The sequence below is a fragment of the Schistocerca gregaria genome, chromosome 1, assembly GCF_023897955.1.
Source record: "Schistocerca gregaria isolate iqSchGreg1 chromosome 1, iqSchGreg1.2, whole genome shotgun sequence".
Lineage (NCBI taxonomy): Eukaryota > Metazoa > Arthropoda > Insecta > Orthoptera > Acrididae > Schistocerca > Schistocerca gregaria.
The window spans coordinates 233,340,318-233,355,809 of NC_064920.1; the positions used below are offsets into that span (position 1 = coordinate 233,340,318).

Consider the following 15,492-nt stretch of genomic DNA (forward strand, 5'->3'; position numbering starts at 1 on the left):
AGAAATCAGTCCCAGTGTTTACAAGATTTTCGAGAATTTTTTAATTTCAATAATAAAATTGCGAGATGAAGTCACGCTGGAGTCAGACGACCATTGTTACAATAATGAGTAGTTCGTCAGTCTGACTGGATCGCAACGGTAGAAGCCAAACACCAGACAAGGAATGACTTTATTACCCATACGACGCGATAGGAATTTCTCCATCATCTGATATCCAGGAGCGAAAGCACGTGGATACGGCGTTTCAACTTTTATGTGAAACAAATACTCTCAGACTAGTCTGCCATATCTACGCGCAGCAATAGCTGCTGGATATCTCATCATCATCATCATCAGTGTTCTGCCAAAAGGCAGGTTTTCACTTGGTAGTACTCCATGTTGTCCTGTCTTCCGCCATCCTCTTCAGGTCTGCATAGTTTCCTCTTCCCTTTATGTCGCCTATCATCTTGTGTCTCCTTCTTCCCCTCAGTCTTCTCCGACAAACCAATCCTTCCAAAGCATCTGCTAGCAAGCGCTCGCTTCTCAATGAGTGTCTCAACTAGTTCTTTTTCCTTCCTCTTACAACCTTCAGCAGACATCTTCTCTCACCAACCCTTTCCAGTACTCTTTCATTACTCAGTCTTTCTATCCAGCTTATTCTACACAAGCTTCATTCGGATCTGGATATCTGATGTTGGATAAATTCCGAAATGCAATATATGAGCAATAAAGCCATTTTCTAAGACTTTCCCGGCTATTTGTTGACATCTCGTAAAATCGGGTGTACTGCCGGTGGTCCACGTCTTCCCAACACGATATTTCGACGTCGAAATATCGTGCGGGAAGACGCAGACCACCGGCAGTACACCCGATGTTACAAGATGTCAATAAAGCCATTCCCTGCCTGATTTTTGAATTTTACCACCTCTACCCAGTGAGCCTGATTGCAGAACTACTGAGTGTTTTAATTTCAAATTTGCCGTTGGATAAAAAATGACAAAAATACTGGCGGATCAAAAAGTCAGTATAAATTTGAAAACTGAATAAATCACGGAATAATGTAGATACAGAGGTACAAGTTGACACACATGCTTGGAATGACATGGGGTTTTATTAAAACCAAAAAAATACAAACGTTCAAAAAATGTCCGACAGATGGCGGTTCATCTTATCAGAATAGCAATAATTAGCATAACAAAGTAAGACAAAGCAAAGATGATGTTGTTTACAGGAAATGCTCAATATGTCCACCATCATTCCTCGACAATGGCTGTAGTCGAGAAATAATGTTGTGAACAGCACTGTAAATCATGTCCGGAGTTATGATGAGGCATTGGCGTCGGATGTTGTCTTTCAGCATCCCTAGAGATGTCGGTCGATCACGATACACTTGCGACTTCAGGTAACCCCAAAGCCAATAATCGCACGGACTGAGGTCTGGGGACCAGGGAGGCCAAGCATGACGAAAGTGGCGGCTGAGCACAGGATCATCACCAAACGACGCGCGCAAGAGACCTTTTAGGCTTATAGCAATATGGGGTGTTTTTGTTGTTGTAATAAAACCCCATGTCATTCCAAGCAAATGTGTCAATTTTTACCTCTCTATCTACATTATTCCGTGTTTTATTAAGTTTTCAAATTTATACTGACTTTTCGATCACACGGTATTTTTTTTCCTGTGATATGATTACAGATGAACTGTTTTCGGATTTTTTTCATGTATTTGTACTTCTTGCCAAATTTGGTCATTGTGGAGGAACGGAAAATACACTATTGGTTTTGATGAATGAGTCTGAGAGTACCAATTATGTGACGTAAATGGCCGTATCGTTTGAATGCAGCGACGTAGAGGTTTCAATTTTTTATACCGTAAACGGACCATAGACATCAGTATAACACATAAATTTCATCTTGATACGTTTACCCGTTCCTGAGAAAAAGGACTTTTAGCAGTCGGAGAGACAGACAGGCGGACGACAAAGGTATGCTATAGGCGTTCCGCTTTTACCGACTGATGCACGCAACCCTAAAATTAAGCTCAGGCCGCGAGACTTAGTGACGGTGCTCGCCATTCTCTACTTACCCTGCGATACGACATAGTTTTCCCTCCGCAGACGACTTGTCGGAGACCTCGAATGTGGAACTCGAGCATTTTGGCTTTTCATGAAACGTTGCAACTCAAACCAACCTTTCCGTTACTCTGGAAATGTCTGTCATACAATCTTTTCTTCATCTGACGAAGGCGTAGGAGGTCACTGGTTACCGTGCCAACACAATAGGGGAGGGGGGAAGGGAGCTGGAGAGAGAGAGGGAGGTGACGAATACATTTGAAGCGGGAGAGTAACATCCCGACCGCAAGGAGATATGTGAGCGTAAAACGAGTAGGTTGCGGGAGGGAACGAAACTCTGTGGCTGCCTTTTACAGCGACAGGCAACGAATCTTACGGATTTGTTTAAAAGCAGACAATCAACGTAAATAAAATTGCATAGTTCTCTCGTTGCAACCCAAAATCGAGGTGAATAGTGAAAATTTTCTTTTTTGTTGGTGAATCACGACATATTTTTATATAAGAGACGGTCAAATGAAATAATGTATTTACCCCCTGTGGGACAAGATGGCCAATGCCTTCATGGAAAGAAGTTTGTGGTTGCCTACGGGACCATAACTGTACCTAGGCGTACACATCCACGTCCGAGGACGACCACGAAGGTCTTTCTTTTGAGCTCCAAAAATATGGAAATCGCGTGGGAAGAGATTGCGACTGGGTGGAGGACGTGCAAGAGCTTCCACGCGAAACTTCTGCAGCGTAGTCGAAACGATCGTATCGAGATGGCAGGTCGACATGTTGCCAAGGTTGTTTGGAGCAGCGTGAATAAGTTTCGCTGGGAAACCCTTACACATCGCGATCTCTCCCCTCGCGATTTTCAATTTTTTGGAGCCCTGAAGATTGACATTCGGGGCCCTCGATTTGTTTCGGACGAAGAGGTGCACGTGCAGTTACAATCATGGTTCCACTGGCAGCAGCCGGTATTTTCCCATAAAGGCATTGACCGTCTTGTCTCACAGAGGAGTAAATGTACTATCATTTGTTACTTACTTTTGTCCCGTATGTGTCGTTTTCATTTCAAGCACTTATACATCTAGTGGGGAACTTATTACACGGGTAACAGGTACGTATTAGTAATAGTGCTAATATAATTTCAAAAAAATCAATCTTTAACCCAACCGAAGGTTGGTTTAAACGTCACAATGTTTTACTATGCATGATGGCACACGAGACGGTATGCTGTTGCCTTAATTCGACCCTAGTACTGACTTCCCCAAGTTCGTAATAGGTGGACTTACGTTTTAACCTGAACTCCGAACTACGGCGCAGCTCGGCGTTTCCCGCACTAATTAACGTTTCCAGTTGCGAAACGAGTGACAAGTGTCGGGTAAAAATGCTAGGACTGTCCCAGATTTGAGCCCGAGACCCTTCGGCTTTGCAGTGTGGCATATCACGACTGGGCCACCTTTGCTTCCACAATAGTTGCTGGTCACTTAAAATAACGGAATACAAAACAACAACTACAAAAGTTAATGTATTCCAGCATGTTATATGTTACAGAAATTTCTTCAAAACATTGCTTCGAAGGCGACGAAAGCGACGTATGTTCTTTGCCCGAGTTACCCTTTCCGACAGAGTTGCATGCATGTCCTAATCAATATTGCATCGAACTATACAGACACTGTAAAATACAGTCACTGCACTGTTGTATTTCATGTCAAAGCAAGCCAAACTGACGAGGAAAACAATGTCTCTTCCTATGTGAGAATCTATGTGTTAGCAGTATGTGGATTAGACATTAGATATTATGGATGTTTGGGTCGGACCAGGAAGATGCTCAGGCAGCCGAAGAGGTTAAGGCGACTGTTCGTAACGAGCGGGAAATTCACCTTCGCGTCCCGGTGCGGCACGCAGTTTTAATCCAGCAGGTAGTTTAATAAGTCTTATTAACTCTGTAATTTAAGATTCAAGGTACAGTTGCTTTGAGAACTGAAAAATGTTCCGTCCTTTCCCGAGGCCCTTAGCCTTTATATCGTCTTATTAATCAGTTCCTGTAACATATTTAGACATATTTCTTTTTCGTTCGAGTATCTAGCACTTTTCGTGGACTCAGCAACCACATAGACAATAAAATCGTCTCGGTCATTCGTACCTTGTTTACTGATAAAATAGAATACAAATTCTCCCATTAATCACATGACTGAGTTATTTTCCTACTGACGATAAGATTTTTCTTCAGATGTTATAAGATTTATAAGACTAAAATTATTTTCTGCAATTCTAATGAGGAATGCCATGTTTTGCTTGACATATTTCCACTTATCTTTTTTCTTGACACATACTGTGGAACATATGCTGTGTTCCTATATTATGAAATACTTGGCACATAACCAGAACGGGGTCAAGAAATGTCGTTCTTGTGAAACACAACTGACTCTTTATTCACAACAAATAATGAGTGCAATCTACAGAGGATGTGAAGCTGATTCCATATTACTACATTTCCAGAAGTTTTGGTACAGTTTTTCACAAGAAGCCTCGAATAAAATTGGTGCCTGTGGAGTATCTTCTCAGCTATGTGGTTAGACTCCTGATTTCCTGCCAGAAATGTCACAGTTCTTAATAACTGACGGGTAGTTATCTACTGAAACCGAGGTGATACATGACGTTTGCCAAAGACGTTTTACAAGCGTTCTGCAGTTCTTCACCTATACTAATGACTTAGGAGACAGAGCCACCCTGTGTCGTTCGGAGATGACACAGTCGTTTACTGTGTAACCTACAAAAGTCATCAGAAGATCAAAAACAATTGCACTATACCAGCACACAAGATATAACGAATCTACTAAAGAGACTGCTTGCACTGTGTTTGTCAAAAATGGCTCTGAGCACTATGGGACTTAACATCTATGGTCATCAGTCCCCTATAACTTGGAACTACGTAAACCTAACTAACCTAAGGACATCACACAACACCCAGCCATCACGAGGCAGAGAAAATCCCTGACCCCGCCGGGAATAGAACCCGGGAACCCGGGAAGCGAGAACGCTACCGCAAGACCACGACACGCGGGCACTGTGTTTGTCCGACCTATTCAGAGCTATTCCTGCTAGGGTTGCCAGATTTCGTGAAATTTGAAATAAAAAACGGAGTGACAACTCATTATTTGTTTATAATAATATTTTCAAAACTTATATGTGTACCACATGTTATGGAAAGCGTGTAAACCGTCTGAAAATGAATCATAACGATTGGAAACCGGTAACGGTACCCTTTGAATAAAGGAACTGAATGTAAATTTGTTACTGGTTGCTGTCCCAACACCATCAACATTAGTACTGCTGCTTGATTAGTTGATACTCTGGTTGGTAAAGAAATAAAGACACTTGTTATTATCGAAACCGAAAAATACCGATTATTCAAAACTAAAATACCGGTATCGGTTTTAACCGGTCGTTTTTTTCCCATTCGTACCACACGGGCGGCTTAGCCAGCGAGTAACAATAACTTGAAATACTGCCCATCCCTAATTAAGTCTGCTAAAGTAAGCACTCGAAAACGGCCCAATTGTGTAGCACTTGCGCGATTTAAGACGTCCGGCGCCTGCTTCGCGAAGTAGCAGCGAAAATCTGTAACGCAACCATCTGTGTGTGGCGTGCTTATAATTATGTATTATTTATATTTTAGGACAATTAATCTGTAAAAAAACACACTAGATGTTATAAAGAAAGTGTGGTGTGCGTACTGTAAGACCTTCAATACACACACCATCAGATTATTTGACTTGTTGCTCTAACGAAGTAGGCAGGTGTCAGCAATATGTCTCCTGGTCTTATCGTGGCGTGTTTATCTTCTGCCGTTAGGTCAGACGATAGAAATGCCACTTGCACGCGTAGAGTAGCAGATTGACGGTGACCAACTTTAAACAGAACTTGATTAATTTTCACACACATTCATTAAAATAATAAAAAGCATAAAAATTACTTAACTTGGTTCTGGATGCTATTTACAATTGACAGTCTGAAGTTCCTTTGGTACTGGTACGTTAATCTTATTCTCACATATATCTCTGATACTTTACAAAAGTGTCTATACACTTATCTTCATGGCTATGTACAGGAATATGGTAATCTTGTTAGGCGCAGACTGAAACTTGGAGTATAGACTGGTACAGACTAATGTAGACTGGTACAGACAAATGTAGACTGGTACAGACTGGTGCACACAAATGCAGACTGACTAATCGTGACCGGGCTAGGTGGCGCAGTGGTTAGCACACTAGACTCGCATTCGGGAGGACGACGGTTCAATCCCGTCTCCGGCCATCCTGATTTAGGTTTTCCGTGATTTCCCTACATCGCTTCAGGCAAATGCCGGGATGGTTCCTTTGAAAGGGCACGGCCGATTTCCTTCCCCATCCTTGCCTCACCCGAGCTTGCGCTCCGTCTCTAATGACCTCGTTATCGACGGGACGTTAAACACTAATCTCCTCCTCCTGACTAATCGGAGGTCTGTACACTCGTTATAATACCTCACGCGTTCAGGTATCACTGCGCGAGTGTGATCAGCGAGAAGAAAAAGTTCTACGTTAGCAGCAATCTCATTGGCTGCGTTACATATTAATACGCGGATCGGCGGAAGCAGAATTTGATCCGTCTCTATGGCAGCGCCATCTCGTAATGCGGAGACAGACAAACGCTGCGCCTGCGCTGTTGTGCTTAACGGGGCGCGCTCTAGTGGGAAAGATGTGTACGAGCTGACTACGCGGAACTATGTACACAACAGAAAGCGTGTAGACCTTCTGAAGATGAATCCTAACGATTCGAAACCGGTAACGGTACCCATTGAATAAAGTAACTGAAAGTAAATTTGTGGCTGGTTGCTGTCCCAACACCATCAACATTAGATACAGGTTCACAGGTAGATGCTATTTTTCTTGACTTACGGAAGGCGTTCGATACAGTTCCGCACTGTCGCCTGATAAACAAAGTAAGAGCCTACGGAATATCAGAACAGCTGGGTGGCTGGATTGAAGAGTTTTTAGCAAACAGAACACAGCATGTTGTTATCAATGGAGAGACGCCTACATCCGTTAAAGTAACCTCTGGCGTGCCACAGGGGAGTGCTATGGGACCATTGCTTTTCATAATATATATAAATGACCTAGTAGATAGTGTCGGAAGTTCCATGCGGCTTTTCGCGGATGATAATGTAGTATACAGAGAAGTTGCAGCATTAGAAAATTGTTGCGAAATGCAGGAAGATCTGCAGCGGACAGGCACTTGGTGTAGGGAGTGGCAACTGACCCTTAACGTAGACAAATGTAATGTATTGCGAATACATAGAAAGAAGGATCCTTTATTGTATGATTATATGATAGCGGAACAAACACTGGTAGCAGTTACTTCTGTAAAATATCTGGGAGTATGCGTGCGGAACGACTTGAAGTGGAATGATCATATAAAATTAATTGTTGGTAAGGCGAGTACCAGGTCGAGATTCATTGGGAGAGTCCGTAGAAAATGTAGTCCATCAACAAAGAAGCTGGCTTACAAAACACTCGCTCGACCTATACTCGAGTATTGCTCATCAGTGTGGAATCCGTACCAGATCGGGTTGACGGAGGAGATAGAGAAGATCCAAAGAAGAGCGGCGCGTTTCGTCATAGGGTTATTTGGTAATCGTGATAGCGTTACGGAGATGTTTAGCAAACTCATGGCAAGAGAGACGCTCTGCATCGCGGTATAGCTTGCTCGCCGGGTTTCGAGAGGGTGAGTTGCTGGATGAGGTATCGTATATATTGCTTCCCCCTACTTATACCTCCCGAGGAGATCACGAATGTAAAATTAGAGAGATTTGAGCGCGCACGGAGGCTGTCAGACAGTCGTTCTTCCCGCGAACCACAAGAGACTGGAACAGAGAAGGGAAGTAATGACAGTGGCACGTAAAGTGCCCTCTGCCACACACCGTTGGGTGGCTTGCGGAGTATAGATGTAGATGTAGTACTGCTGCTTGACTAGTTGATACTCCGGTTACTAGTAAAGAAATAAAGACACTTGTTATAATCGAGACCGAAAAATACCGATTATTCAAAACTAAAATACCGGTATCAGTTTTAACCGATCGGTTTTTCCCATTCATACCACACGGGCGGCTTAGCCAGCGAGTAACAATAACTTGAAATACTGCCGATCTCTAATTAAGTCTGCCGCAGTAAGCACTCGAAAACGGCCCAATTGTGTCGGACTTGCGCGATGTAAGGCGTCCGGCGTGTGTTTCGCGGAGTAGCAGCGGAGTCGGCCACTGCTCGGGCACCACCCGCGGGGGTCAGGGTGAAAGGTCAGTCGGCGGCCGCTCGCAGCTACCAGCGCCAGCCAGCGAGCCGCCGAGCTCTGCCCGCGGCGGAACGACCGCGTTATTGTGCGCCGCGGCTGCGTGTCCGCATCGCTCCCCTAATTGTAACCGAAGCCCTCATGCGTGTAGAACAAAGAGCCCGCCCGGCCAAAACATGTCAACAGCCGAGAGCCCTCGTCCCGCGTATGGGATTTACAACAAACAAACCGTGACGCATTGTTTTCCCCAAGCCTTTTTCCACCGCAAGGACGTCCCTACTGTTTACGTATTGTCATGTTTGTCAAGTGCCCGGGCATATTATTCGGACAAAAGTGTGCTCCAGGCTGCTTCTTGTCACAGAATTTAGTTTAAAATCTTCAATGTAAAGTTAAAAAAAATAGCATTCGTGTTGTCCAATGTCCAAATCACCTCGTCATATAGAGCTGCAACTCTTGTTGTTGTTGTTGTAAACAAAGCTGTACTCTTTGAAATTCTGAAGACAGCAAGGATAAAATACCGAATTACGCGAAGGGAAAGAAATAGCTGACAAGGGAACCTCCCCATTGCACCCTCCTCAGATTTAGTTATAAGTTGGCACAGTGGATAGGCCTTGAAAAACTGAACACAGATCAATCGAGAAAACAGGAAGAAGTTGTGTGGAACCATGAAAAAAATAAGCAAAATATACAAACTGAGTAGTCCATGTGCAACATCAAGGATAGTCTGAGCTCAGGAGCGCCGTGCTCCCGTGGTTAGCGTGAGCATCTGCGGTAGGAGAGGTCCTTGGTTCAAGTCTTCCCTCGAGTAAAAAGTTTATTTACTTTATTTTCGCAAAGTTATGATCTGTCCCTTCGTTCATTGACGTCTCTGTTCGCTGTAATAAGTTTAGTCTCTGTGTTTTGCGACCGCACCGCAAAACCGTGCGGTTAGTAGAGGAAAGGACGTGCCTCTCTAATGACAACCGAAAACATTTGATCGCAAGGTCATACGTCAACCGATTCCTCCACAGGTAAACACGTCTGATATATTCTGCACGACACTGGTGACGGCATGTGCGTTACATGACAGGAATATGTTGTCGACCCACCTAACTTGTACACTTGGCGAATGCGTAAAAAGTTTCTTCTACCTTGCCCGATTTAGGTTTTCTTGTGAATGTGATAATCACTAATCGCACGGTTTTGCGCTGCGGTCGCAAAACACAGATATTAAGCTTATTACAGTGAACAGAGACGTCAATGAACGAACGACAGTTCATAACTTTGAGGAAATGAAGAAAGCAAACTTTTCACTCGAGGGAGGAATTGAACCAAGGACCTTTCGTTTCGCAGTTACTCGCGTTAACCACGGGACCACGGCGCTCCTGAGCTCACATTATCATTGATGTTGCCTATGTTCCGCATGGACTACTCAGTTTGTATATTTTTCTTATTTTTTTCCTAGTTCCACACAACTTCCTCCTGTTTTCTCTATTGGTGTGTGTTCATTTTTCCAAGGCCTATCCACTGTGCCAATTTATAACTAAAACTGAGGGGGGTGCGATGTGGAGGTTCCCTTGTGAGAAGAACGAGATAAAACGTGCAGTCTGTCCCCAATGTTGTTCGGTCTGTACTGGGTGATCAAAAAGTCAGTATAAATTTGAAAACTTAATAAACCACAGAATAATGTACAAAGACAGGTAAAAATTGACACACATGCTTGGAATGACAGGGTGTTCTGTTATAATAATAATAATAATAATAATAATAAAAACAAAGTTCATGAAATGTCCGACAGATGGTGCTGGACAGCAAAACTGTTACCGCGACGGGTGAGAGGTGCGCCGATATGTTACAGAATCGCACATCCCCAGCCTGGCTGATAAACACCTGCTGGAACGTACGATGTTTATGCAGGATGGCGCTCCACCCCATATTGCTAGACGCGTGAAAGATATCTTGCGCGCGTAGTTTGGTGATGATCGTGTGCTCAGCCGCCACTTTCGTCATTCTTAGCCTCCCAGGTCCCCAGACCTCAGTCCGTGCGATTATTGGCTTTGGGATTAACTGAAGTCGCAAGTCTATCGTGATCGACCGACATCTCTAGGGATGCTGAAAGACACCAATGCCTCGCCATAACTCCGAACATGTTTGACAGTGCTGTTCACAACTTTAGTCTTCGACTACAGCTATTGTTGAGGAATGATAGTGGACATATTGAGCATTTCCTGTAAAGAATGTCATCTTTGCTTTGTCTTACTTTGTTATGCTAATTATTGCTATTCTGATCATATGAAGCGCCATTTGTCGAATATTTTTTGAACTTTTGTATTTTTTGGTTCTAATAAAACCCCATGTCATTCCAAGCATGTGGGTCAATTTGTATCTCTCTATCTCTATTATTCCGTGACTTTTTCAGCTTTCAAATTTATACTGACTTTTTGATCGCCCGGTATACAGATCGCTAAAGGACACAAAGAAGAAACATTCGAAGGGAACTGAAGTTCGGGGACAAGAAATAAACAATCTGAGATTTCGTGGTGATATTGCAATTCTATAAAATATACTGTTCGTGGAGCAGAAGTGATCTGTTATGTTCTTGAATTTCTTATCTTTTTTACTAGACAATGACAGAAGCACTTCACAACGCTAGAACCAGTTACGACCAGCCAGTAATTAACTTCAGATTGTTAACAAAAAAAAAAAAAGGTTGAAATGGCTCTGAACACTATGGGACTTAACATCTGAGGTCATCAGTCCCCTAGAACTTAGAACTAGTTAAAGCTAACTAATCTAAGGGCATCACCCACATCTATGCACAAGGCAGGATTCGAACCTGCGACCGTAACAGTCGCGTGGTTCCGGGCTGACGTGTCTAGAACCGCTCGGCCACAGCAGCCGGCAGGCTGTTAACAGATTCTTTAAAAAAATTCTATCACATTATAGTTCAATTCTTTTATCTTGGCGGCTCGCGCATACCCGCCCAGACGCGGGAGATTGCTGTGTTGCCAGTTGCACGCGCCAAGAGAAGCAGCGCCATAGTATAGTATAGTAGAGTATAGATCGCAAACTTAGGTTTAGGGGGAAACGCGCAGTTTATGAAGTAAAGCCACCACGGCCGCATTCACCCTTTCGTTGCTACAGAGACGTTCTCCCCGCATTCCGCGCTGTGCGCGATTTTGTCATCACTGCACTGCTCGCCTGTGCAGACACATGGTGTTCCGACTGCTTTGACACACTTATCATTCGATTTCACAAAACTATTTGGCCCAAAAATTTGATTTTTACACATCTTCTTGACTGATACCTCCCCCCCCCCCCCCCCCCTCATAAATGACTTAATTTTATTTCGGTGTTCAACGCAGTTATTGTGCAGCATTAAATGTAGTAAACCATTGCACGAAATTTTGAAGAGTTTGCAGAGGTAAAAGTCCATAGCGTATACTATCAGTAGAGTCGATTTTAGTTGCCACTAAAAATTTCAAAAAATTACATTCAAACGAATAAAATTCATGAAGTTAAGACACTTCGATATTGTTTTTAAATAAAGAAAATATTAAGCACCGAACAGTGTTTGAAGTCAGAAACTTTTGCTTAGCAAAAAAAATGGCTCTGAGCACTATGGGACTTAACTTCTGAGGTCATCAGTCCCCTAGAACTTACAACTATTTAAACCTAACTAACTTAAGGATATCACACACATCCATGCCCGAGGCAGGATTCGAACCTGCGACCGTAGCAGTCGCGCGGTTCCAGACTGTAGCGCCTAGAACCGCTCGGCCACTCTGTCCCGCCAAAATACCCACAAACACTGTTGGTATAACTATGAATTACTCACGTTTCATCGAATTACAATAGGAAACAAACACTTGCCGCTATTCTTTATTGCGAAAAAGCAGTTAGTGAGAATTTCCTTGCTATCGCCTGAATTAGAAGGCTTATTGCTTGTTTGGTTTAATTAATTAATAGAATATGAAGCAATTGGTATAAAGAATGCTTTTTCCAAACTTTCTTTTATAGAAAGTCTGCTATCAAGACACTGCTTTTGTTCAATTACTTTATTTATGACTGAACGTTTCTAAAACTGAAGACCATCGTCCGTGTTCTGCACTGAATTCTAGCTCTGGCAATGTCGTTCTCTGCTCATTGGCTGACTGTTTTGTGACGTCAGATGCGCAGAACGAACCTAAACTCGGCCGTCGTCGTAAATGACGCGCACTTTAGTCTATCAGAGGTAACTACAAATTCTGTCGAAGTACATATTCCTTTCTACAGTGCAGACACGTTTGAATTTCAGTTCGGCCACAAAATATCGACACCTTTCTCTTACCGTAAGTATTACTGACAACGCAACGGGAAGCTCCTGCAGGATGTATCTTTTTTACACTGCGTACATAGTTACTTGGCAGATTTCATTCGGACGCGCTGAGTTGCCGCGCGGTTTGAGGCGCCATGTCACGGATTGTGCGGCCCCCCCTCACACCGGAGGTTCGAGTCCTCCCTCAGGCATGGGTGTGTGTGTTGTTCTTGGCATAAGTTATTTTAAGTTAGTTTAAGTAGTGTGGAAGTCCAGGGACCGATTCTCTCAGCAGTTTGGTCCCTTAAGAATTCACACACATTTGAACACTTGCTTTCATACGATGCCTATTCGAAAAGGAAGGTCCGATCAGGCCTGAAATGGAAACCACAGTGAACGTGAAATGTTACACATCTGCCTTACGTGAAACAAATACTTCCCAAATGGACGTGTGTCCCCAAACTTGAATATATGCAGATACGTTGCTCCATTCAGTGGGTAGCACCGCAAGAAAGTATCAGGTCAGTGTCTCAGACAGTGCCTCAAGACTCATTGACAGTCACTGTCCAGACGAGCGAAACAGGACACTATACAAATCATTTTAGTCATCATTCACTAGTCTAGGACTGTATCTATGTTTATAGATCGATCAACGCAAGGCAACACTGAACGTTATGGTCATATAAAATCTTCACACACCAGTTATGAAAACTTTTATCAGTAAATCACTGAATATTATTGCTAATCTGTGGTGCCATTTATTTTTATCACAGCTGTTGGCTAACCCTGTTTGGCCTTGTGACGACTCTATATGCCAGCTTCCTGCAAGCATGGCCCCTCATTAACAGCAACTGCTTTTGTGGTTCTCTTCCTGCCACATTTAGATGTATGACGCCCGAGTGCATTTGGTGAATACAACAGTTTATAATTTTTATCTATTGTCAGGCTAAAGATGACTACAAATTCTCATTTGATTGTGCCGAAAAACTATAAAAGTAAGCGAACATTGTTGTTCTCTCAGAGAAAGGGAAGGACTTGGTAGATCAGATGAATCGAATGGATACTGTCTTTACAACAGTTCGCAAGATGAATATCAACAAAAGTAAAATTGAATCAAAAGAAGCGAAGCTGAGAGAATTAAATGAAACTTCATGATTCCAGCGACTTTTCCAGTCTTAAACATCTGTGACGTATATATGCAGACAAAAGTAATGAATGAAAATTTATAACGATGGAGAGATTCGAACTCAGGTCTCCTGCTCACAACGCAGATGCGCGGACCACTACGCCACTTTGGCATAGTGGCTTTGCGCCCCTGCAGTTTTCAATCGTCACTTCAGTATGCACATATATACATGAGAAAATTTGGCTTAGAAGTAAGTCGCTAAAAGTAGTAGACGAGATTTGTTAAGGTATTTGGGAAGCCAAATAACTAACTGGGTTGTTGCGTGCCCCACTGCATGATTTTTAATCTCAATGAACGTGACGCTGAACGATGATCGAATAGAGAGTATCTGAAATAGACTGGAAATGGCAACAACTAAAATTCTGAGAAAAAGTTATTCGTTTTCATGAAATACAAATTGGTTAGGAACTTTTTTCTGGAGCTATTTGTTTGGACAGCAGCCTTGTACGGAGTAGGTATGGGAAAAACCAGCCGGATAAAATCGATACAGGTATTTTAGTTATGAATAGGCGATATTTTTCGATTTTTGTTTGGTCCCGGTTGTAACAGGTTTTTTTATTTTTTTACTAATAGCAGGTCACAGAAACCGAAATATCAAGCAGCAGAGCTATAATTTTTGGTTTTTAAATAAACCTTGAAAAAATTTCTTAGTAAAATTACTACTGGTTTGAAATATTGCGTTATTTTAGAAACCAGGATAAGCGATCAGCGCTATTTTATTAACAATGTCGAAATAAACAAGTAAAAAAACACAGGTCATGAAACTTAGTACGGTCCTACTGAGCCAATTTTGTACCTGTTACCATGTGGCGTGGCCTGTTGTGAGTTCTTTAACCTCAGTTTTAACGCTTTAACACGGACGATTCGTAATGGTCAAATAGTGGTATGATACTCGATTACAGCATTATTTTTGAGCAGAGTTCCCAATAATTAGAATCAATAGGAGAACATGGTGATTTTTTTGTAGTTTTACCATTTTTCGAGAAAAACAGGGAGCGGTGGACGGAGTAAGTTTTATTTCATTAGCCTGTTTAATTTAATATTTTGATTCCACGTATCTTAATACTGGGGCAGTCAAAATATTTTCAATCTTTGTTCGACTTTTACGCCGCGCGGGGTAGCCGTGCGGTCTCGGACGTCTTGCCACGGTTTGCGCGGCTACCTCCGTCGGAGGTTCTCCTCCTTGGGGCATGGGTGTATGTGTTGTACTTAGCGTAAGTTAAAGTTATATTAAGTAGTGAGTAAGCCTACGGACCGATGACTTGAGCAGTTTGGTCCCATAGGAACTTACCACAAATTTCAAAAATTTCGATTTTTACGCTTATCACAGGAAATAATTCGAATAAAAAACAGAAAATCGATTGTTTCAGAAACGGTTGTTCTGAGCGGTTTTAACGCTCGGGTTGAACAGGAGTTGAAAAAAAAAAGAAACAGATATAACCGGAAACCAGTTGTTTCGGTGATAAGACATCCCTAGCACGGAAGTGAAACGTGGAGGATAAACAATAAAGACAAGGAGACGGAAGAAGCTTTTGACAAGTGGTGCTACACAGGAGTGTCATAAATGCAGACGTAGACAAACCCCAGTCACGAGTTGCGACAGCAGACCGATGTCGGGGATTTCACGACACGACTCCTGCTGCAGCAGTCGTTGCAGCCGGGCTGGAAGT

General features: G+C 42.8%; 1 protein-coding gene and 1 non-coding gene across 3 annotated transcripts in view; one reads left to right on the forward strand and one right to left on the reverse strand.

The window, feature by feature from the left end:
- The window catches only part of LOC126338532 (serine-rich adhesin for platelets-like), a 2,400,280-nt gene that overhangs the window by 681,241 nt on the left and 1,703,547 nt on the right, over positions 1-15,492 (reverse strand). The gene's annotated exons all lie outside the window — the stretch shown is intronic.
- On the forward strand, positions 6,281-6,353 carry Trnaa-cgc (transfer RNA alanine (anticodon CGC)). The gene has a single exon. It is a non-coding gene; the product is annotated as a tRNA-Ala (tRNA).